The sequence below is a fragment of the Callithrix jacchus genome, chromosome 6, assembly GCF_049354715.1.
Source record: "Callithrix jacchus isolate 240 chromosome 6, calJac240_pri, whole genome shotgun sequence".
NCBI classification, from domain to species: domain Eukaryota; kingdom Metazoa; phylum Chordata; class Mammalia; order Primates; family Cebidae; genus Callithrix; species Callithrix jacchus.
Genome location: NC_133507.1, coordinates 50,740,820 through 50,766,182, shown reverse-complemented (window position 1 = coordinate 50,766,182; position 25,363 = coordinate 50,740,820). Strand labels below are relative to the sequence as shown.

The window sequence follows — 25,363 nt, the reverse complement described above, 5'->3', positions numbered from 1 at the left end:
TTTCATAGTATCTTTTACTTGGGCTTTCATTTGTCTCCAAGTATCCCTTATCCTAAATAATGTATGTCAGTTTCTCTCATATGTACCTATTTTTGTGATTTCCTCTGAATAAAACTTATTTATCAAGGAAACATTCTCCATGGACCAGTGTCCTAAACATGAAGCTTTGATATAATGGAACTAAATGTGAATTCGAATTTATGTCCTTTTCTCATACTTCAAATACATGTATCCTTTCTCAAAATAGATACATGCACCCAATCTTTCCAGGTGAAATCTCTCATTCTGCTTGTTTAGTGTTCTAGAATCTGCTAGAGAAGAACTGTTTTGAGTATAGTAAATATGCTACATATATGGCAGTAAACACAGGTAGGTGCTTCAAAACTGTTGAAATCACCTATTTGTGAACTGGCTCTGTATATGAGGTACTGGCTCATGCATTTATTTAACCATATGTAAGTAGTGCCCACCAGGTGTCAGGCTCTGTGCTGAGCACGGGGTCTCCAGTCATGACATTTCTTTTCTTTTAGCAGTAAGAGGAAGGGTGTTAATACTGGGAAACATAAACAGGTCCTATGATTAGAATTATGTTCTTACAATGTATTTTGTACTGATTTTATTTTATTAAGCTTAACACTGCATTTTTTTTCAAATTAAAGCAAAATGTAGCATGGTAAAACTTAAGAATCTAGACAGAAATGTAACAAAAAGCAAAAGTTTCTTTTCTTTTCCACAAACCTCCAATCTTAATTTCCCCACACATACTTTGCTAATGGATTTTGTGCTTTGTTTCAGAGTAAAAGAAAATAAATCAAAACTGAAAACACACAGACATGCAAATATGTATACATGCACGTATTTGTATTATATGAAATATTCTACACCTTTATATTTTTACTTAGTACTATATCTGGTGTATCATCTTGTAGTCTTTTTCAGGGATGATGTATTTACCACATAAGATAATTAAAATATGTTGAAACAATCTCAAAATTACAGAAAATCTGCAATATGGAACCAAGAACTTTTTCTTTTCTGAGTAATTTACCCTATCACCCTGGAGCATTGTGGTATGGATTTTTTATAAGTGAGACAATCTCCTATACAACTACAATACAATCATCAAAATAGAGAAATCAACATAGATACATCTATACCTAATCCTCAGACCCTGTTCAGGTTCTGGCATTTGTCCTAATAATATGTTTTATACTTATAGAATCCATTTCAAAATCACTGATTACATTTCACTGTCATGTCTGTTTTGTCTTCTTTAGTCTGGAAAATTACTCAGCGTGTGTGTATGTGTGTCATTTTCATGATCTTGACACTTTTGAATAGTTCATGTTTCCTGATGCTTCCTCTTGATTGACTCCAGGTTATGTATCTTTGGTGGGAATATCATGAAAATGATGCTATATTCCTTTTACTGTATCATATCAGAGCTCAGGTAATTTTAATTTCTGTCATTATTGATAATGTTTACTTTGATCTCTTGTTAAAGGTGATATTTTCCAGGATTTTCTACCATGGAGTTACTCTTTTCATTCTTTATAATTAATAGCATTTTGTGCAGAAGTATTTGAAACCTTTGAATGCTTATAAATATCTCATTCTTTGTCAAACTTTCCATTTATTCATTTATTTCTATCCATATGGATGATGGTTTCCTGTTTTATTCAATGCGTTATAACCCTTTACTATCATCAATTATTTTGATGTGCAAATTGTCCCAGATTGGTCCAGAGGGAGTTCCTTCCAGCTGCCTCCAGTGTCCTTTTGACTCAGGAGACTTGTCATTTCTTGAGCACTTCCTTGCTATCTGCCACAGTAATACATTTCAGGCTCATTTTGTACTTTCCTTATCCCAGCCTTGATGTCAGCCTTATCTCTAAGACATCCCGGTTGTTTGTAATGGAGAGTGGTATTTGGAAACCAAGATTTGGGTGCTTTTGGGGGGGGGGTGTTGCTGCTCTCAAACCTTCTCAGTGGCAAGTGCTGGGAGCAAATGTAGATATGTGCATGCACATACACAAACGTGCACATCTACCTCCATTTATATCTGTCAGTGTGTGTTGAAAACCATGACTTTATACTGATACCTCCAATCTGGCACCACAGAATGTACTATTTTTCTCCCTTTCCCTATTTATAACTTACTTCTCCAAGAGTGAGAAGCTGGTTCTTATTATCCTAATATATTTACGGAATCGATCAACACCCCTATGTAACTGTCTCTCATTGCCACTGCCACCTTTCCTCTTTAGATGCCTCCTCCTCCCACCTGGGCTCTGACACATCACATGGGGCTGCCAATACCTTACTCCCCACCCCCATGTGGAAGCCCTCCCTATTCCACCCATGCACTAATACCACATGGCCAACCGAGTCCCACCCCCTAGCATGGACATCCTCCTCACCCTACTCAGGTTGCCCCCGTGTGTGGACACCTTTATTGTCCTCTGGAGGCCCTGACTTCTCATGCTGGGCACTCCTGCCACAGTTACCTTTCTCTCTCAGTTTTGATCCCCCATTCTGAGTCCCCAATGATACAGACTATACCTTGCTCTGTTCCATCTAATAACTTTAGAAGGGAGTTACTCAAGAAAATTAAGGAGAGAGTGAATTCTTATAAGATCATTGTCTGCCAGTATTTTAATTTGAATAATGATAAAGGAGGATTAAAAAATAGGATTAAAAAATAATGATAAATGTTTTGATGACTAAAGTGGCTTAGACCATCTCATCCCTCTTTTCTGAGTCTCTTTCTTTCCCCTCAGTGAGAGTAATCAGTCATTAGCGATGCTGTTAGTGCATGTTTTTCCTTTTTAATGTAGATGGTCATTAACTTAGTAACCCTATAGGAACATTCTGTGTGCCCGAATGTCTTCTCCTCATTTTCCTTATCCCTGGGAACTCCTAGCCACATACCTGTTCTTTTTATTGTTTCTGGTATAGCTGCTATTGAAGGAAACCTCATTCTAGTACCATAGTCACTAAAGCAGGAGATTGTGTTCCTCTTTTATCACTTCTTACTTATTTAGAGCTCAGTGATCTCCTGGTCAGACTCAGGATCAAGACTCAGCAGTATGGTATACAGGCCTGTGGCCGGGGTTGGGTAGGAGAGCTCTAGACAGCTCTAAGTATCTATAGGCTGGACACTTCAGGACATCCATACCATAGCTTGATTTCATTCTATGCATGTAACAAAATACTGATCTACCACATAAATATGTACAAATATTATGTATCCAAAAAAGATTAAATGAGCTTCAGGGCTCAGGGAATTTGAGAGTTCCAGGATCGTATAGGGACAACTTTAGCCACATTAAGGTTTGTTAGATTCTTTCATGCTAACTACAGAACATAGGCAATTGTCTCTGGGGGATGCTCCAGACTGCAGTAGAAGTTTGCAGCTGTTGAGTGTTGTATTCACATATAGATAAGACATGGTGTGGGAGGTTTGTGCTGCTGGGCGAGTTTGTGTCAGCCTGACCTGGAGGGCAGGCAGTCTGTTTCTGTCTAAAAGTCAAAGCTGTGACATCTGACACTGATAACCAAAGTAATGTCTGTATGAAATTTTAATTCCTAAAAGTTTGCTGCTCATGGGTTATAGCTTTATCTAAGTGTCTGATTATATATTAAATAGTTCATAAATTTATTCATGCAGTAGATCTTGGAAAATTTTCCCTAAAGGAGGATACGGTTGCCATTTTAAACAAACTCAAAAATCACATACCTACTGACCTGATTGTAATCTGTTTATCCATGACATTTAAACTAGGAGCACATTTTTGTCTGGGCAAGGTAGCTCCTCCCTGTAATCCAGCACTTTGGGAGGCTGAGATGGGTGGATCATGAAGTCAAAAGATCGAGACCATCCTAGTCAACATGGTGAAACCTCTTCTCTACTAAAATACAAAAAATTAGTTGGGTGTGGTGGCGTGTGCCTGTAATCCTAGCTACTCAGGAGGCTGAGGCAGGGGAATCGCTTGAACCTCAGAGGCGGATGTTGCAGTGAGCTGAGATTGTGCCACTGCACTCTAGCCTGGCAACAGAACAAGACTCCATCTGAAAAAAAAAACAACCTAGGAGCACATTTTTATAAAGGTACTCACTTTGCAAATTGGAGGATGTGATTTCATTTTGGCATGTTAAATTATCTTTCTTTCATTACACCAAATATGGTGCCAAGCCCACAGGCTCAGAGAACCTGAAGGTTTTACAGGCAGCAAGTCAGGAAGATTTGTTTTGTGTCCTGGGCTGAGGGCTCAGGTTGTCAGCAGGAGCTCATTTATTCATTCATTTATTCAGTGGATATTACTGAGCACCTCCTGTGCTAAACATACTGTTAAGTAGGTAACAGGATACAGTTAAGTACAATGTCAGATTTAGGTTTTTAAAAGATCACTCGGGCAGCATTGTGGAGGATAAAATACAGGATGGGTAGACAAAGGCAGGTGAGCCAGGCAGAGATAATTACGGCATTTGGGGGAAGAAGCTGGCTTGAGGTGGGAATGGCGACAGAAAGGAGACAGATTAGACCCTATGTGGTTTTTAACCTTCCGCAGGGTTGTGAGCCACTCATCATCAGATGAAAACCTGTGACCGCCACAGAGGGAAACGTGCATATGGGCATGAATAAAAGTACAGTTTCACAAGGCCGGCCCTTCATCATCCCCATCAGGAAAGGGGTCACAGGCCTGGATTCTAGAGGTCTCAACTGACATCCATCAGTGAGCCCTGCCCTACAGGACTTTAGGACGGGAGAGCACACATCAGGCTGGGCTCATGAGAAAAGAAAGCTCCGTAGAGGAAGGGGTACATGAGCTAGGACCCGAGGTGAGGACTTGGAAGGCACTTCAGATGGCATAAGCAGTCTCCCAGCTTTTATCACTTTATGAGTCTTCATGAACTGTATTGGGAGAACCATAAAGCTTGAGTCTTGAGAGTAATTGGTTCCCAAGAGCCACCTCAGAACTCTTCCTTGTTACATTATATAATAGTGCATATGAAACCTGTAACATATGGCCTATTAGGTAGACCTCAGTCAATATTAGTTATTTTTATTACTAAGCACATCAAAATACATATAAGATAGTATGTGATGTGTGGTTTTTTCTCCAGAGTGACAGAGAATTATTCGATAGCAATGGCTTGATTATATCAGCAGTCCCCAGTATTAGGAATAAAAATGGGTTAAAAGCCAGCCCTGGAAAGTTTAGCATTTCTCAACCACATTGTCAGAAATTACAAAGTTCTGCTTTCTAAGGTTGGGTGTCACAATACATGACTTTTGGAAGTGACAGAATTTATTCCAGCTGCCATGCTGAGCCACATTGAAGTTAGGCATTTGAAGTCCTTACATTTGCTGTAAGTCTAATAAAGTGGTAATTTGAAGCATAATACCTGTGGTATTTTAATGTTTTTCACAAACTTCTTTGCCATTAAAATTCTGACAACTCCTTCTCTGACAAGAATTCTAGAGAAGGGTGACACTGCCTCAGTATGAAGCCATCCTCCTGCCAATAAATAGTAATGGGAAATTATAGTATGTATATATGTTATATTTTTAAAACAGTTTATAACAAACTTTAAATAAATTATGTGATTTATATGATACATAACAAACTATATAAAAATGGGACTGTAAGACAGGAAGTTTTACAAAGTGAAATCATCATTTCAAACACACTGTGGTCAGAGAGATGCTCAAAGGGATACTTTTTTTTATTATTATACTTTAAGTTCTGGAGTACATGTGCAGAATGTGCAGGTTTGATACTTAGGTATACATGTGCCATGGTGGTTTGCTGCACCCATCAACCCATCATCCACATTAGGAATTTCCCCTAATGCTATCTCTCCCCCAGGTCTCCACTCCCCGCTCCCTCCCCAGCAGGTCCCACTGTGTGCTGTTTCCCTCCTCAAAGGGACATATTTTAGGAAAATAAGAAAAAGGAGACACAGTGAGTGATGGAGTCTGTGAGTAATGAGGATGTTTAATTGATCAGGTGATGGGCTGAGACTTTCTTCATGCTTTGTTTGAGTCTAATGCCTGAGTCCTACCACCTATAATTCAGGAAATTATAGGAATAAAAAGTTTCCAAAATTATCTTTGGAATAGTTGGCAACTTGATTTGAACTTTCACAATGAGAGTAAGTCTTTCACCAAAAACTTTGAAATATTTCTCTCTTAAACTGAGTTTTAAGAGATTGGTGACTTACAGAATATATGACAAAAGGCAGCTTTTCTGTTACATCTATTTTTGGTAAATATCAACAAGTTGATAACTTCAATGTGAAGCATGTTTTGCACAGTGGCTGTGTGCGTGCATTTTGTGGTCTGACTGCAGTCTAGCCATATGACCATCAAATTCGGGAGCCTAACTGGTAGGGCTGTTCTGAGGTTTAAATGAGATAATTGGGTATAAATTTTGGCACAGGGGCTGAAGATAGCAATCATTCAAGGAAAGCAAGTGAACTGCTAACATTAGCTTCATGGAATGCCAGCAGCACTAACAAAGAGAGCTTGAAAATATCTAGGACAGTGAGGGTAGAATAGATTATGTCTGCTTTCCTATATGGCAGTTAGAAGCCAAACTGGAAGCAAACTCCAGGATTTCAGCTTCCATATTCTTTTCACCAGACTAGCAGTTCTCAAATATGATTAAACTTGAGTATCATCAGGAAAAATAGTTGTGGGTGGGGGGTGTTTGCTTATAAGTATAGAATCTTCTCAGATAATCAAATTAAGTAAGCACATTTAGAGTGTTGCTCAGGATTTTGAATGTTTTTAACATTTATAAACATAACATTTATTGGAGTATCATCTGTGAGCTAACATTGTGCTATATTATTTCTTTTCATTTTTTAATTAACAATAAAATTGACTTTTTTGACCTGGGAGTTTTAGCACATACATATAGATCCATGAAACTACCACTGCAATCACAGTTCAAACAGTTCCATCACTCTAAAAACTTATTTTGTGCTATACCGTTGTACTTACACTGTTTCTCCATCCCTAACCCTTGGCAACCACTGTGCTGTTCCCCACCACCATAGTTGTACCTTCCCCAGAATGTAACATAAATGGATTCATACCATATGCTACCTTTTGAAACTGGCCTCTTTCACTCAGCATAGTCTTTGAGATTCATCCTTGTTTTCGCATGTATAAAAAGTTCATTCCTTTTTTATTGTTGAGCAGTATTTCATTCCATTTGATACTACAGTAGAACTAGATGAGTAGTCCTTTCTTAAATCTCAGTAACAACCTGGAATCTGAAACTGTATCATTGAATTTTCATATTTTGTTATGTTAAATGCATTGGTCTATCTGCATTTTGAATGGATCTTTTAACTATGTTTGATTCTGTAATTTCTTGCATTGATCATCTGAAGAATACTAGTTTTCTGAAACACACAGATCATCTAAATGTTGATACATTTCCTTATGTAATAGTGAAAAAAATCACATTCATTGATATCATCATCAATATCATCAGAAAAGTATGTAAATATTGAGAGGTTGCCAGGCTCACTGTGGTGAATACTAGTTATTCAAAATCTTGTTGCTGGAAAGTCTGAATGTTGGCTGGGCATGGTGGCTCACTCCTGTAATCCCAGCCCTTTGGGAAGCCGAGGTGGGTGGATCACCTGAGATCAGGAGATCAAGACCAACTTGGCTAACATGGTGAAACCCTGTTTCTACTAAAAATACAAAAAATTAGCTGGTCATGGTGGTACCCACCTGTAATCCCAGCTACTCAGGAGGCTGAGGCAGGAGAATTGCTTGAACCTGGGAGGCTGAGGTTCCAGTGAGCTGAGATTGCACCACTGCACTCCAGCTTGAGTAAGAAGAACGAAACTTCAACTCTAAAAAAAAAAAAAAAAAAAAAAAGTCTGAATGTAATTGACCGAAACAAAAGAATGTTTCCCTTGAAGTGATCAATTCACTTCATTTATTTTTGAGAAAATGTCTGTCAAATACCCAAATCTTAATATCCATAGTTTGTCTGTAAATCGCTGTTTTGAGTGAAAACTGTTCCATGAGAAAAGGAGCTGGGTCAGCTCACTACTGAAACAGTCATTCAGGAGCTTTTCATTGGGACAGTCACGATATTTTCATTCACAGCAGAGATACTTTGTGTACACTTACAATTTTTCCACACAGAATATTCAAAAAATGTTTACTGCATGTTGAGATTTAATGAAATTAATCATTTTTACTACTTTATCCAGGGACATTCTTAAGATAAATTTCTTTTTCTGTTTAAAATTCTAAGTATAGGGTGGTGAAGATTAGAACTAGTAGCTTGGCAGCTCTGCCTTTACTCTTCCTAAGGCACCATCAGTTTTACACACTATTGGTTTTGTACCATCAGCACAAATGGCAACACAGTGAAAAAGACAAATAAAAAGTTTTATTGTGAAAATAGTTTCACTTTGCAGACCTTCTGAGGGTGTCTCAGAACGCTGAAGGGTCTACAGACTACACTGCAAAATTGCTAGATTATGCTTCATGTTGGTTCAAACAAGAATAACTAAGATCAATATAGAAAATAGTTTCTATGAGAAAAAAAGAAATGGAGTTGTTGAGACAGGAGGGGACACAGATGAAGGAGTGGCTTGATTCATGTTGTCAGATATTTGAGTTAGTTGAAGATCACTTGTTCTCCATGTTTGAGGATGTAAATGAAACTAAAGGAAGATCATTATTGGCCATTAGAAGGAAGGCTGAAGTGTTTTATGACCTAGAGATCTTCAAAACAGAATCACAGTTATTCTGTTAAGACACTTATTATTTTAAATATCTGAAGGTAGAAGACAAGGCGAAATGATTCCGTGATATTCTAATATTAGGATTTTGTGGTACTAAGGATGTGTGGCTTTATAAGTATAGTTATCTTTGTTGTTGACATTTTTTTCTTTCAAGCCACTTTTCAATATGTCTGAAAACGCAATTTCATTCTAAATCAGTCTTTCGTTTCATATGGTTTCTCAGAGCCCCTGCAAGATGCTGTACTTAATAACTTGCAGGTTAGAATTGAATCAAACTTTGAGACAGACGCTGCCGCTAAGGGAGCCACACGTTGTTCCCACACATGCTAAGGAATAATGGGGGCAGATAATCTAAATTATATTTTATATATATAAAATGGTAATTTCCAAAAGTCCATTTCTGCTACAAGAAAAGTCATACAATTTGTCCCTTGAACTAACAAACTGAAGTATGGCTACAAACAAAAGTTATATTTCATTACAAAAAAGAAAGCTGTCAAATTATCAAAGTCTGGGAAATGAAACTATAAATCCACCTTAGCCTGTATAGAGACTTGGAGGAATAAGTTGTTTTGCCTGCAGAAAAATATATTTATTTTAAATACATATATGTATTTTAAAATATATATAAAGAAAAATATAGTTTTTTTTTTTAAAAAAGTATATATTTCAGTTGTTTTGCCTGCAGAAAAATGTAGCTCCATGGGGAAGGTATGAGAAGGGCAATTCAAAGTGAGTGGGTGACATTGAAGTGGCAATAACTGGACTGATTAAAAAGATTAGGATGTGGTTGCTTTAGGCTGAGAAAACAAAGGAGTATGATTGAAGACTATAGAACTTTGCAGCATATGGCTAGGACCAAACACACCTGTTCATCAAATGTCTGAAAAGCAGCACAAAGGAAAATGGAATTCTAAGTCAGAAAATAAAATATAACAAATAAAAATAATCTTTTTTATTCAGTGGTCACATTATGGAAATCATGTAGATACAGACATCTAAAAAAAGATTCTGAGAGGATTTAGGAAAATTTGTGCTTAATAGATCCATAATAAAAGTTAAGGGAAAAAAACCTTTTTCAGAGAGAAACTACATTCATAACTTTGAAACTGGAAATCAAAGAAAAGAATTTTGGACCAAATGATCCATGTGTTTGACATAGGTGGTGTTTATCATACCATTGTGTTCACAAATAAGAAACTAAAAGTTGTTCAGGCTAACATTAAAATATATTACTTAAGATTTTTCTTTGTAGTTTTGTTTTTTACTCAGTTAACCAAGTGTAACACCAAATGGGACCTCCTATTTATTCCACTGCTCCCCATAAGCTGCTTCAAAGTGGTGGTTGTCTTTATTCTGCCATCATTCCCCAGTCATTTGTTCTTTCCACTTAGCAATTTGCTGATCATCCTTTTCAAATTGAATTTAAATGACTCCCATTATAATTTCTTTTTTATTTTGACCAATTTCAAACCATATCCTACTGCAAGAATAGTACAAAAAACATCCATATACTCCTTCATCCAACTCTATTAAATATTAATTTTTCCACACTTGCATTTATTCTTTTACTCTCTTGAACTCTATAGAATGTTGATTTATGTTTCATATACTTTTGTTCATACATTTACATATCATTTTTATGCATATATACTCATGCTGAATCATTTGATAATCATTACAGATAACAAGACACTTCACTCCTAAATTCTTCAGCATGCACATCCTGAGAACAAGAACATTCTCTGTAAAATACCTGGGAATAATGATAAAGTGGTAGTGGTAGAGTACTATTATATAGCACACACTCTTGTCATATTTCCTCAATTGCTACAATAATATCATTTAGGTAATTTTTTTCCAACCGAGGATCCAATCCGGGATTACGCACTACATTTAATGGTCAGACCTTTGTGATCTCCTTTAAATTAAACAACTCTTCAACTTTTCTTGTTGTTGTTCTATATAACATTTACATTTTCAAAAATCCAGGTTGTTTTGCAAAATGTCCTTCCTTTTGGATCTGATTCCTTCCTCATGATTAGATTAAGATTGAGCATTTTTGGCAGGCTATCTGCACAGGTAATGCTGTGTCCTTCCCAGTGTCATTCTCAGAGTACGTAAGATGTCAATATATTTCATTGCTGGCGATGATAAGATAAAGACAGTGTCTGCATGATTTCTTCATTGTAAAGAAACTTTAAAAATTCAAATGTAATCTACACAGTGATACTTTGAGATTGTGTGAATATTCTGTTTCCCAGATTTTTCCTTAGTGGTTTTAGCATCCATTGATAACCATTGCCTGAATTGGCTATTACTACGTGATAGTGAAATTCTAGTTATCTATTTCTATCATGACTTTTATATTTATTAGTTTGTTTGCTTGGCTTCCCTCCTTCCTCTACCCTTAAAATTTTTAGAATCATTGTGTACTTGTAGATACACTTTTTCTTTTTTACTGTACTTTTTAACATGATAATTTTTTTCTCAGATTTATTAAGGTATAATTGACAAATGACTTTATGTATTTATAGTGTACAATGTTATATTTTGATGTCTGTATATACTGTGAAGTGATAAATCAAACTAACGCATTCATCAACTCACATACTTATTTTTTGTGGTGAAAAGATTTACAATCTACTCCTTTAGCAATTTTCAAGTATATAATACATTATTATTAACTAAAGTCACCATGCTATACAATAGATCTCTGGGACTCCATCCTGTCTAACTAAACTAAACCTTCATACCCTTTGACCATTTTTTGATTGATTATCTCATTTTTCTTTTATTTCTCTCTCTCTCTCTCTCTCTGTCTCTCTCTCGTTGTGTGTGTGTGTGTGTGTGAGTGAGAGTGAGACAGGATCTCACTCTGTCCCCAGCCTGGAATGCAGTGGCACTCTCTGGGCTCACTGCAGCCTTAACCTTCTGGACTCAGTTGATCCTCCAACCACAGCCTCCTAGGTAGCTGGGACTACAAGCACATGCCTCTTTGCTCTAATAATGTTTTGTATCTTTTGAAGAGATGAGATTTTGACATGTTGCCCAGGCTGGTCTCAAATTCCTGAGCTCAAACAATCAGGCTGCATCAGTCTCCCAAAGTGCTTGAATTATAGACATGAGCCACTGACCCTGACCATTTCTCAATTCAATAGTATTATAATCTATTTCTGTAATTTTTCACTTTGATACTCAAATTGTACCAAAGTGATCATCATCAAGAGCCTTCTGAGTTGGCTTATTTCTTTTTGACTTGTCCTCATCAGTTTGAGCACATCCTCCATGGTACATTCAGATGTACATAGAGATACTTCAGGCCTAACTTGGGCCTATCCCTGGTCCCTTTTCATAGGGTGGGAATGGAATTCAGAAACACAGATCTAGATAGTAGGTTTGCTTATTGCTTCTGGAGTGGCATTGCTTCTAGGTCCTTTCAGTGGATATAGAAGGAGTTCACATATACACAGTAGTATTATAGCTATATGGTATAATGTTGCTATACTCCTACCATCAGTTTCATTTCAGCACTGCTGTATTCACATTTCATATTTGCATTTTCATTCTCCCAAGTAAGAATGAACATACTTACTTATTTTCTCAGTCCTACAACACACACAAAATAGTTTCAGATTTTCTACACCAGGACTGCTACCAACAACAAACTTACTGAGTCAGATTCAAAAATTCTTAAATTATTTTTTTTTGTCCTCAGAATTATTTGTCTCTCTATGTAAAGTCAGAATATTTTTAAAGACCAACATGTAAATTAATTCTTCATTTTTCTTCTAACAGGTTGATATAGGCTTAGGGGTTTTGTTGTCATTGTTGTTTTAATTTGATTTTGTTGTGATAAAAACAGTTAATGTGAGATCTACACTCACCACATTGTTAAGTGCACAATATGGTATTGTTAACTACAGGTACAATGTTGTACAGAAGACCTCTCTGATGTATTTGTCCTGCTTAATCAACAATTTTTTCTCATATTTGTTTTTTAATATAGTCTATTGAAGAATTTTTCCAATGTTGTTGATTTACTATGTTTGGAATATGCAAATAAATGCTGGTTTTAAGTGATAGGAAATCTAAATTTCACATTGCCAGCTATATGAAAATCCAGTCAAAATTCAGTGTTGTCTTCATATGTGTGATCTATTTAGAAACTTGAGAAAGCATAAATATTTTTCTTTCTTGTACTAACAAAGATTTTAATTTTTATTACCTCTCCAACTTTAAGATCAAGACTTTTTTCAAACATACTAATATCACAAGGCAAAATGGAGGGATGATTAACAATCTGTCTCTGGAATTAGATTGCCAAAAGGCAAAGTCTGGTCCCCACCCTCCCGACATTTGCTAGTTGCAACCAGGTTGAGTTTGTTATCCTTTTACTGCCTTGTCCTCTTCATCTGTAAAATCAGGATATGGCAGACTTGAAATACTACAAGGCACTTGGTGCAATGCCTGATGAATAGTAAGTCCCAAATAAATGTTAGCTATGATTTCAGTGGTGACAGTGTTCAATTTGAAACTGTATTTTAGATATCCAGAGTTCCTAATACTAAATTTCAAGACCTTTTTTTTTTTTGTCTTGGTAACTGGGCTTTCTGTGGGTTGGGGAGTTGTTTTTCTTTCTCTGTCTCAGTACTTTTGATGTATAAGGAAAAGTTAAAGCTTAACTAGGAGTTTTGGCACTGAGAATGACCTTGTCCTTGTGTTGAAGTATCTGAAAAATAAAAATAAAAATTTCCCCTGTAAAATTCCAGTCAGTTGCTGTTGCTGGTCCTGGGACAGGCTGTCTCTGTCAGGATGCCGAGCATTACTGCCTCTATAATCACTGAGGCATCTGCCTGAGATCTCATGGCTGAAAACTAGGTAGGAAAGTCTGTATTATATCTAATAATAGCTCTGGAAATTTTCCTGAAATACTTGCTGGCGACTCCCAGTGTTGACAGGCATAGCATAGTATAACTAAAGCGAGGACATTATTTCTACTCTTGCTAGTGAGTATGGTACAGTACTAACCAAAATAATAGCTAGAAATTACTTGCCATGACTTCTTTATGTTTTTACTTGTAGTGCTCTTGGGTTTCAGCCAAGAGTGGCTAGATATATTTATATAGATGTCCTTTTAATTCACAAACAGCTTTTTATAAGCTATAGATTCATATTAACTATTCATTCCACCAATGGAATAAGAGAAAAATTATATTGACACGATTATTCTTCTATTCCACAAGACAGTGTAAAATTACTGTATGTTTGGCTTCTGTGTATGTGTAGTGGACTCCCTGAGGATGGAGTGCAAGAGTCAAAGGATAATGCTAAAGGAATTGTAAAAAAGTTTTAGATAGGAAAGTCAAAATGCTTTGATTAACCATTGGAAAAGACGGAACAGTGAGGTGATGATTCTCTCAAGACAGACGATTGCTGTGAAGCCAGTGAAGCTTAAACTTCGGTCCCCTCACTTGTACAGGTTCTTCCAAGGCCCTAAGAGGGCCTGAGAAGTATGTTCACATGGTTATATGATTTTGTAATATTTGCTAAAGTGAGGTATTTTAATCACAATTGGATAAGACAACTGTTTTATTCCATTCCAGCTTTTTGTTCATTTCACTTTTCCTTGTGTTGGGTGATATTGGGGATAGCTTTGGGAAGAGGAGACTAAGGGTTGGAGATACATTTACTCAGAGTTTAGTGGGATGTGCATAAGGTCTGCAGTCACTTCTGTGTATAATTAAGCTATTATCAGCCATGCCGGGGAAGGAATGTCTGGCTTCTAGATTCTACCACACACTCAGCTGACTCTCCCAGCATGGCTAGTGGCTATGTTGTGTTATGAGTGTGCCCTACAGCACCAGGACCTACAAGTAGTAAAGGCGAAATGATGATTGCAATGTACAGAACCAGAAGCTATTCTGTGGAAAATTTTCAATCACCAAACATGTAAACTTGTAGCTGGATGGTTGTTCTAATTGATCTCTAGTCAAAATGTAGGTTCTGACCTGTCAAAAATATAGTAGATAATATACTGGCATATACAATTATTAATATGTCATACATTTTTTCTCTGTGGGGAGTTGCTTAAAATAGAATTTATAAATTTTATAAAATTTTATATGATTGTTTAAAAATTATAGGATAAAATTTCTGAGTAAAGCACAAACCATAGGAGTTCTACAAATAAGAATATGTTTGTATAGATCACCAGCTCTTATGTGTTCCAACTATCAAAAATTTAAGTCTGGCTGATCACGCCAGAGGAAAGACTGACTTATCTTTCTGATATCTGTATAGAGTGATATCACAAAATTATTATATGAAAAGGGGATCAAAGAGTAGGCAACCCAAAAAATACAGGAACAATACAGAAGTATAACAGGCAATACATTTATAAAAATATTATTTTTCATATTTTATGATTTCTCTATTTTCCAGCTTTTTTATATTTAGATAATGTGCTATGATTTCTTTCCCTTAACCTAAATAAATATTGACTTTCTTGCCTAATTTTGTGTTTGTGATTTTATGTTAATTTTCTAAGAGTGTACTCCACAAATTGTTTAGATTTCAGGTCTCTGAAAATCTGAATTTTTCCAGTGCTCTATTCATATATAAAGGATGCTTACAGTGTAGTTCTATAGACAGTCACTTATTCATATGCTTGAGGTTAATAATGATTAGGATATGAGTAAAGATTATATTGTATACTTCACCATGACAGATCCTGTAATAAATTGGCAAGCTTTGCTCTAAGTAATAAAATTTCACATGCTGGCTGACAGTAATCTATATGTCATCTGTGTTCTGTGAGTGCTCAGCCTGTTCTAGTTGAGAATCTCCCCTAAGACACAATCAGTTTCAATGGTGGATGGAGGCACTTCCCATTATAAGAAATCAGTTTCCTTCTAAAAATGTCTGGGTCTGAAAATACATAAGAGCCTGAAATATACCTGAAAGCAAGAAAGCTACCAAAAAATACTGCAGTCATGTCAAAAAGACACAGAAAATCATTTCTAAGAATCAAAAAAATAATGTCTGCAATTTATGGAAAAACATCAGATATATTAACATTCATTAGTGCATAATGACGGCAAAAGTTTTTTTAAAAAAAGGAAGAAAATAAGCTTTCTGTTAACCTTGAAGGATACAAGAGTGTAAATTCATTATGTAAACTGGTTAGTAAAGGGAATGAAAACATTTATGCTGTTGTTCCTGTACAAACTGTAATTCAGGCTAACCAAATAGCTGATAAGTAAAATGTCTGCTCTACAGAAGAACTCCAGCCAATACATGAAGAAGGAATAAAAGACCTAAACCATCACTCTTTTGTTACCCTTGCTGAAATAACGAATTTAGGAAATGATCATCAATTGCTGCCCATACAATTAGATGAAAGGTTGGTGGAGAATTTTTATAAGATGACATAGGATGAGAAGACCAAAACTCACTAATTAGCAAAAGAAAGACAGCAGAAATTACTCACCTTCTGATGTGATGTAGAAGTAGAACCCCACTCATGAAATATACTTGTCAAAAAGTAGGACATGTATCTGATCAAACCGCTGGGTCTAACTACCAATTTTCAAGAAACTCAGAAGAAAGAGGAGCATATCATGTGATACCATGGAAACCAATCAGCAAAATCCAAAATGTAAGACATTCTACAGGACAAATGACTCAAATAAATGGCAAAAGAAAAAAGAGGGAAAGGACTATCAAAAGATTAATTAACAAATTAGAATAAATTAATTCTTAAGAGACATTTTATCCAGATGCTCCAGATCTTGATTTGAACAAAGCAGCTCTGTAAAAAAGAGCTTTGATGGAATCAGGGAAGGTTAAATATGGACCAATTATTAGATAACATTAAAGAATTACTGATAATTTTAACATGCAATAATAGTATTGTGATAATGTTTAAAATGAGCTTATCTCTTAAAAATACAAAATAATATATTTACAAATAAAATGATAAAATATCTGAGATTTGCTTGAAAATAATCCAGCTGGGGAGAAAAAAAACCATGCTTGATGTGTACAATGAAATTAGGTTGGCCTTATGTTGAACATTATTAAATCTGGATAATGGAGGCATGGGGACTTATATTATTGTAACTACTTTTAGATAACTAAAACCTCTAAGTTTGTTTCATGATAGTCAAAGGTACATAGAAAGTAAATGTTGGAAGCAAATGCTGAAATATACTCTACCTAAACTTTCCTGCTACTATTTGTTTTTGGAAAAAAAAAAAACTTGATCAATAGAAACACCCAATTTTTGACATTTGTGAAATGTTAAATACAAATATTATAAGCAGTAGTGTGCTAGCAAATAGCTCTCCAAAGAAGAAAGCCCTGATTTGTAGTATTTACCAGTTTTCAAGATGTGAATACTCCTACCAAGGCTGATTTCAAGCTATTGATGGATCTTCATGAACTGTGGAATTGGGAAGAGATGTGTGCTCTGAGCAGCTACCTCCAGCCTACATCTGGAAAGATGACAGAGAATCATTAGTTTCTGGAGTTAGATTATGGATCTTGGATCAGATCCCAGCTCTACAGTGAACGCTCTGTTTCCCTTTGTTCAGCTTAGTTTTTCTGAGCTTTTCCTCCTCTTAAAATAGGAATAATTCCTACTACATTAAGATAAAGATTAAATCAGATCATGCATGTAATGGACCTAGTATGGTTCCAGTTGCACAGTGAGTGATCATTCATGCTAATATTGTTTCTTCTCTTTAAGTTAAAATAGAAGAGGGAACTCTTGGTCTGGGGCAGTTTCAAAGTTTTAAACGAGGGGAATGAAGTCGATCATCTTTTCAGAAGGCTTCCTGCCCAGAATTTCTATAATTAGTTAAAATTACAGGTTTCAGGCACAGTGTCACAAACCTGCCAAAAATTCACCAAGCTCCAATTTGGTTGGATATTAATTGGTAGGCTGAGAAGTGAATGTGATATGATTTAGCTAGAACAGAACTATTTGTTAAAGGTAGGGGTTTCTGTCCAGTGTGATCTGGAATTACAAGTACACAGTAACAATTAAGTATTATCTTAGACTTGACAGGGTAAAGAGATTATAACTTTCTTAATCTTCTCCTGGGGAATGCTGAGGCCCAGATGAGATGTTTCTGGCATGAATAACCCTAGAGGTTATATTGGAACATTGGAAGTGTTTTTATTCACAATTGTGATCATGATTCAATAGAATTATTAATAATAGCATTTTACTTTCCAAATTCTTTAAGTTGGATGATTAACAATGTCTCAATTCATGAAAGAGAGTTGGGTCTTTTTTTTTTTACTTTGCTTTGTTTGCTGAATAATTTATTTCTTCAGTGAAGAAATCTAATGTTAAGGTAATAACTGATTAGTCAGTAATAATGCAGTTTTCAAGATTACTGAATTATATGCATATATAAATGTTTTTCAGTTTATTATAACTCAGGCTAGAGAAAAGCTGAATTATAAGTTAAGCCCATTTTTACAACCTGCAGACACTAATACTAAAAGCATTTGAAATTTGATTTACTTATCTGGGTTGCTGTGTTCCTACTGGGAATACAACTTAGGGATGTATTTTTCCCTCTTAGGGAGAGTCACATGCATCATAAATCTACATATTTTGAATTTCTGAGCAAATACTTAAGTAGATAAGCAGGAGTATACTGTATCCTCTATCTGAGGCAGTGTGCTGTACCATCTATCCCATCTTCTTTGATCTCTGAAAGAATAGTTTTTCCTTCAGAAAATTAAAACATTTGGCCCTTGGAAATTTGAACTTCCTGTTTTCTGAAAACAGTGCTATTTATAATAAATATAATTAAGTGGCACATCTCATGCCAGTTAGAATGGCTATCATTAAAAAATCTGGAGACAACAGATGCTGGAGAGGATATGGAGAAATAGGAACACTTTTACACTGCTGGTGGGAGTATAAATTAGTTCAACCATTGTGGAAGACAGTGTGGCGATTCCTCAAGGACCTAGAAATAGAAATTCCATTTGACCCAGCAATCCCATTACTGGGTATATATCCAAAGGATTATAAATGGTTCTACTATAAGTACACATGCACACCAATGTTTATTGCAGCACTGTTTACAATAGCAAAGACCTGGAATCAACCCAAATGCCCATCGATGATAGACTGGACAGGGAAAATGTGGCACATATACACCATGGAATATTATGTGGCAATCAAAAACGATGAGGTTCATGTCCTTTGTAGGGACATGGATGAATCTGGAGAACATCATTCTCAGCAAACTGACACAAGAACAGAAAATAAAATACTGCATATTCTCACTCATAGGTGGGTGATGAACAATGAGAACACATGGACACAGGGAGGGGAGCACTACACACTGGGGTCTATTGGGGGGAATAGGGGAGGGACAGCGGGGCAGGGAGCTGGGGAGGGATAGCATGGGGAGAAATGCCAGATGTGGGTGAAGGGGAGGAAGACAGCAAATCACACTGCCACGTGTGTACCTATGCAACTATCTTGCATGTTCTGCACATGTACCCCAAAACCTAAAATGCAATAAAAAAAAAGAAACATGATGACCAGAATGTCAAAAAAAAAAAAAAGAAAGAAAATGGAACAAAATAGAAACTATTAGTGTGCCACACATAGAAAATAGTGTTCTGTGAAACTTATGCTTCAGGTATGTATGCGTGTCTATGCGTATACATTATGAGTTGTGAAATAAAATTTATTTCTGAGGCATGTTAGAGCATTGATGCTTTAAAATGTACAATAAGAAAAGATATTGAAAAAATAACAATATAATCCTTTCTTTTATAATCTATACATTCTTGAAATTTTAAAAATAAAATCATCCTAGATTTAGAAGTGGGTAGGGTACTGCCTCGGCATTAGGAGACAGCAAAGAATGAGAGGGGAGTAGCGCTCTTTGGGAGACATGGTTCTGAAGATGCATCTTGTATCTGTTTTAGTTTTATCCTTTTAGGCAGGAAAGATCTTACTACATGACTTGTGCATCCATTTTATATTTATATAGATATGTATGTTTTATATATGCACACATATACATAATTTAGTATATATAGTTTTGATATTGTATTCCTTGTACCAGCCCTATTATCTCAATTAGATTTCAAGACTTTTAAGGTCAGGGACTTTGTCTTAGGGATCTGGCATCTTTTCACTCATCAAGCACCTCACACACACACAGAGTAGTATATACTTACTAAGAAATTATTGTTAATAAAGAAAATGGTTAAAGTTCATGCCACATTACTTAGCCATCTTTATTCATCTGTTTATATATTTATGCATGTAAAAGGATTGCAGCAATTTATTAAGGCATGAATAAGAAAATAATGACTGAATTGTCAGATAAAAATAAAGAACCATAATATCTCAACATATATACATATGTAAATATATATGTATTAATATATCATAAAATAAGTAAATAAGTAAGTAAAGCCAGAGGAAAAAATATAGTCAGACTCTAAGTTCTTTCATAGTTCTCTTTCTCTCATTCTTATTCTTGCATCTGAACTTCCCAGTAGGCAAAGTGAAAAGAAATATGTATCAGTTACATGAATTCTTATTAAAGAAAAAGACACTCTCAGGGAAAACAAAGATTTTCCTTGTATATATGGCCAAAAATCATTTCTCACATGAAGTTTCATGGAGGAGACAGTGAGTCTGGACTAGAAAATATCTACATCACCCCTCCAGGTAATGGATTTTATTTCTCCGTTTCTTCTGCTCCTCCCTAAATGCTGAAGACTATGACAAAATCCAGCAATCTCTAAGAAGACAGGAAGTTATGGTCCAGTATAGAATCTATTGCCCTAATAATATCGCTTAGAACACTTAGAAGAAATTGTTCAAACAGTTCTCCCCAGATACCACCTATCTCAACCGGAATTTAACTGAACTGGATGGTAGAGAGTATAAGATTACATTCCCTAGCAAGGGCCTTGATAATAGGCATTTATAATTGTTGGTTGATAGCAAATTCATGTGTTTCAGCAAAAAATCATGACTAGGAGTTTAGATCAATATCCTTTGGTGGAAATTAGCAACTTTACCAACATCCCCATCAGAGTGATGGGATGAGCAATTCTACCTCCATACAAAGATGAGCCATTCTGCAACAAACGTTTTGAAGGCTTGAATCTACAGTATCATTTCAGAGCAGTTTCAAAGCACATGGGAATAATTTTTGCATATAATTTTCTTTGTCTCTTCTCTAGATTACTGCTAATCACAAGCTTTTGCTCACACTAGTAGTACTATTCTTGTTTTCTCTGGCTTCATGTATGTCAGGAGGTCCTATTACGTTTCCTACAACAGTCCATAATTGAGTTGGAAGTAAACTTGAAAGACAGAAGACCTAGTATTTGGAACACCAAACAGAAATAATAGAATAATCAGGTGTTTATGAAACGTTGACTTTGTGCAGAAGTGGAAGAATCACTTCCATAACTTGAAAGTTTATACTAAAGAGCATGCTAGTAAAGATAAGCCACAAAATGCAGGTGATGGTGGGGAGTTCCAGACCATTCTGGGAGGAATCACTGTAAGAAACTAAGGATTAAGCACAGGTGATGGGGTACAAGGCATTTTGGGGCAGTGAAAAGATAGCACATACCTAGAGAAAATAAATAAAGGTATGTAGGAAAGACTTGGTAAATGTTACTGCTTATTGAAATGCAAGCAGACCCTTAAAAATGAGAGTTGGGAAAGTAATGAAGAGATGATGAGTTGTCCTTGGGCTGGTTCTCGTGAACCTAAGGAGAAGTGATCTTCAGAAAAGCATAGAAACAACTACCAGGCAGCCACTTTATTTAAAAAATATGGTTGCAGAGGAAAACCCCCTTAGAAGGAAACATAAGATATTTGTCTTACTTTTTGGAGTCAAACAACTCTTTTGAGAAACAAAATGTTTGGCTATAATTTATTTGTAAAATCAGAAGGTTTAGTTGTTAGCCAAGAAACTGACTGGCTGTTTGCAGCAGAAAAGAAATTTGTTGAAAAGTCATTGGTGAGCTCACGGCAGAACCAGGTTCAGGACATTGGAGAAAGCAAAGGGAAGTAGGAAAGTAGAACCAGAGCTTGGATTCATGCCATGAAACCCATCTGGTAAGAGTAGGGCTGCTCCTGCCACTAAGCACTGTCTACCACAGTTGCACCCCTCCACTGGACCAAACTCCTGCCCACCACCCTCTTCTGGAGATTGGATACATCTGCTGCTACTGTGCAGTCTCCAAAATGGCATCTCCCCTGTTCCTGCCTCTTGATATCACTAGTTCAGGATTTATGGGGTGGAGGACCAGGAAAGGGAAATAAAATCTGTCTGACTGGCTGAGTATAAGTCATGTACTCACATCTTAGCTTCAAGAATCACTGAGAAAGTGAGAGTTTAGCCATTTGTGCTCCTATAGTGAGTAATGGACTTTGTCTTATCTCAAAACTCATTAAGGTGCAGAATTCTTAAGAGAGGCATAGGTTTAGATTCTGGGAATCGAGGAAAAAAAAAAGACAAATGTCCACTAGAATTTCCACTCAAGCTTTCATTTATTCTTGAGTTCTTGATTGCTTTTTGGAGCTAAATTCTCAGGACATCCTAGAAAAGGCAATCCAGTGAATCTTGATTTTCTGTTCTAGTTTAAATAATGCAATTCAAACATGCCTCGAGCCATTGCCCGTTTGAAGATCCAGTTAAGCCTCAAGTGTATCACAACTTTTTAATGCCAAGTGCCAACATTTTAAGTTTTGACATTAAATTTATTCTGCTGTTGGTGCTTATATTTTAAGTGGCATAATTGAAAATAAATCTAAATGTGTGAAGTTTTAGTTTGTGTGTGCCTTCTGAAGGCTCTCAGGAAAGCCTTGATAATGATGAGAGTGCACAAACTGGCCCTCATGGATGCCAGTGGTGTAGGCATGTCCCTCCCTTCACTGGGTACCCTGCCAGCCACCCTTGTCCTCTCTACAGCTGCTGTTCTTTCAGAGTACAGGCCGAGCTCCTTTCTGTCTCCAGTTAGTTGACAATGCCAGTTACAGAGATTCATGTCAGACCACACTCCAATGTGGTAGTTGTACAAGTGGGGGCTGGAAAGTTTATCAAAGTGGTTGTGATTAAAAATTTTTATTCTTATATGTGTGGCTTAAAATAACACAAAGTTCTGAAAATGCAGAGTAAGAACCTGAATAACTCCTCTAAGATTCTAAAATTCATAGCTGGAACGTAAGTAACTTCTATAACCCTTCCTGGGAGGACGTCCTCCCAAGCCATCCTAGCCTAAACTTAGAAAGCAAGGTTTATTTTTTAACTTTGGTACCTCCCTGAGTTATTCCAGGAAGGTTTTTCTTAGGGATTTTCCGGTGTCATTAAATGCCACAGACAGAGTATGTGCTGCACAAAGCCAGATTTTGTCTTCATTATTTTTGAAGATAAATCCAGGAAACTTCATGAGCTTACTGTTTATACCAGTGCAAACTAGGCTAAAAGATGTCAGGGTGATGATACAGCTGAGAGTGATGGCCCTGAATGAGTTTCAGGGCTGGGTTGTTATACTACATTTTTATTAATAGTTGCACGTCTTGCAATCTGATTCATTTCTAGCCACAGGCCTTTGAGCCTTACTAATTTGCATAAGGGCTGAGAGCCATGCTAATTTTTTCTTTTTATTTCAGTATATTTTGTGTTAAGGGAAAACAAGCAAATAGATTTTTGATAAGAAAATGGTGGCCAGGCTGAGGAGCTGAACTTGTAGCTAAAATGTTACAGCTTAGTATACAGTGGAAGAGATAACATCTTGGTAGATTGGTGACTTCTGTGTTTCCCATGTATACTTTTATAGTTTTTGCAAGATTCAGAGATGCTAAACTCTCATCATGTTGTCAAATTGAAGGTAACATTTAACATGAAGCAAATCTTTCTACCATTTTCATCAGTGGCTTAAAAGAAGATAATAGGTTTTCATTTTATTTCCAAAGTCATTCTTGGACTTTCAGGTTACACTGAAAAATGAGATCAAAGGTGTGAAATGGAGGTGACTCACTGTCCCCAAAACACAATCCCAAAGGAGCTACTGAGGCACAGAATTCCATGTGAAACCTTGTCTCTTTCTTTTTTATTTTTATTTTTTTTTGAGACAGGAACTCATTCTTGTCGCCCAGGCTGGAGTGCAGCAGCATGATCTCTGCTCACTGCAACCTCTGCCTACCAGGTTCGAGTGATTCTTCTGCCTCACGAGTAGCTGGGACTACAGGCCCATGCCACCACACCCAGCTAATTTTTTGTATGTTTAGTAAAGATGGGGTTTTACTGTGTTAGCCAGGATGGTATTGATCTCCTGACCTTGTGATCTGCCTGTCTCAGCCTCCCAAAGTTCTGGGATTACAGGTGTGAGCCACCATGCCCGGCCTAAACCTTGTTTCTTATGTGCCCTCTCACCTAAACCTGATATAACAAGAAGGAAGTAAAGAAAGAAAAAAGAAAGGGAACTTGCAGGATGGAATTCACAGTGATGGAAGCAGCTCTCACTGGCTTGGGGGAACCAACTGTATGCATTTCTTTGCAAACTTACTTAAATGACATGTTGATAGTTTAAAATCAGCCATGGTGGGAATGATTTACACTATAATCATTGGCAGTACTACAAATCGGATGTCCCTCTTCCCAAAGACTTTGTTGTTAACATTTATTAGCATTCCACTGGTGACCTGCTGTTGAGAGGAACATTGTGTATCACAACCTTGACATCATTACCACTACCTGATTCTGATTTTTCAAGATATGTAAAATTTCTAAAGACCTAGACTATCTGCATTTGTTTCCTGTGCTCTTTTAACTTGCTAGATTTCTTCAATTGCATAGTTATCTTTTTGCCCCCTCCCTTTTTTTCTACCCCATTCTTAGTTATCCTCTCATAATTTCTTGGTCTTCTCAGTGTAGACCCTGATATATTATGAAGTATTAATATTCATACTGCCTAGTTAGTAAGATACAAGACATCAAGTAGTATTATAGATTCTTTCATTTCAGCAAACACTAACTGAGCATCTCCTTTGCCTAAGATGCTGTACCAGAGAAAATAAAGGACAGTACCTAGTCCTCAAACAACTTGATATCTGGGGAAAACATCAGACATGTATATGATTAAGACTAGTGCAGAACATAGTGTGAAAGATGCTTTTTTAAAAAGTACAAAGAAAATGCAAACTGAAGCACAGAGAATAGAGATTATTTCTGACTGCAAAAATTAGAGAAGGCCTCATGAATACAGAGCCATCTCAACGAGTCTTAAATAATTGCTATGCATATTGAAGATGAAGTTTTTATTTTATATAAATATATGACTATAAGACTCACATTAAAGTAGTTTGTAAATTAATTCATATTATTTAGTGATCTGCCAAAATTAGCTTGTTGTCATTGGAGTTAGGAAAACAGCAAAAATAAAATTTTAAAAGTCCTAAATATATGGAACTGATACTAGATTCAGAAGATGCCAATGTAGAGAATGCATTTTCCTCATCTTTTGTGCCTTCCGTAGGTTATTCTGAGAACACTGTTTA

The 25,363-nt window shown here is 36.3% G+C and overlaps 1 protein-coding gene and 1 long non-coding RNA gene across 16 annotated transcripts in view; one reads left to right on the top strand and one right to left on the bottom strand.

The window, feature by feature from the left end:
- The window catches only part of ZNF385B (zinc finger protein 385B), a 400,251-nt gene that overhangs the window by 198,140 nt on the left and 176,748 nt on the right, over nucleotides 1-25,363 (top strand). The window lies entirely within an intron of this gene.
- Nucleotides 1-25,363, bottom strand: part of LOC118154546 (uncharacterized) — a 42,284-nt gene that overhangs the window by 10,451 nt on the left and 6,470 nt on the right. For 2 of the 4 annotated variants that reach the window (XR_008482102.2, XR_008482100.2), the window contains exons 2-5: nucleotides 17,170-17,285; nucleotides 7,757-7,881; nucleotides 5,410-5,522; nucleotides 3,748-3,911 (exon numbers count right to left, since the gene is read on the bottom strand). This is a non-coding gene — a long non-coding RNA (uncharacterized LOC118154546). The remainder of the gene's footprint in view (nucleotides 1-3,747; nucleotides 3,912-5,409; nucleotides 5,523-7,756; nucleotides 7,882-17,169; nucleotides 17,286-25,363) is intronic. The other 2 variants (XR_008482101.2, XR_004744549.3) reach the window with 2 other exon arrangements.